Here is a 234-nt window from a genome sequence, read left to right on the forward strand (position 1 = left end):
CAATCATAAAATACTATCACTGTTATCACACTATAGCAATACAGGAAAAAAAGACAACCATGAACAAGAATATAAATAAAACGAATTTAGTCTACCGATGGCAGAATTAACGAAGATATATCAAAAACATAATGATGTTTTTTTTTGTGTGTGTAATTAGTTAGAAAATAATATAAAATGTGGGAAAAATTATATCAACACTTCTATTCACAATAACAAGGTAAAAACAACACG

The sequence above is a fragment of the Penaeus monodon genome, chromosome 21 (genome assembly GCF_015228065.2).
Source record: "Penaeus monodon isolate SGIC_2016 chromosome 21, NSTDA_Pmon_1, whole genome shotgun sequence".
Lineage (NCBI taxonomy): Eukaryota > Metazoa > Arthropoda > Malacostraca > Decapoda > Penaeidae > Penaeus > Penaeus monodon.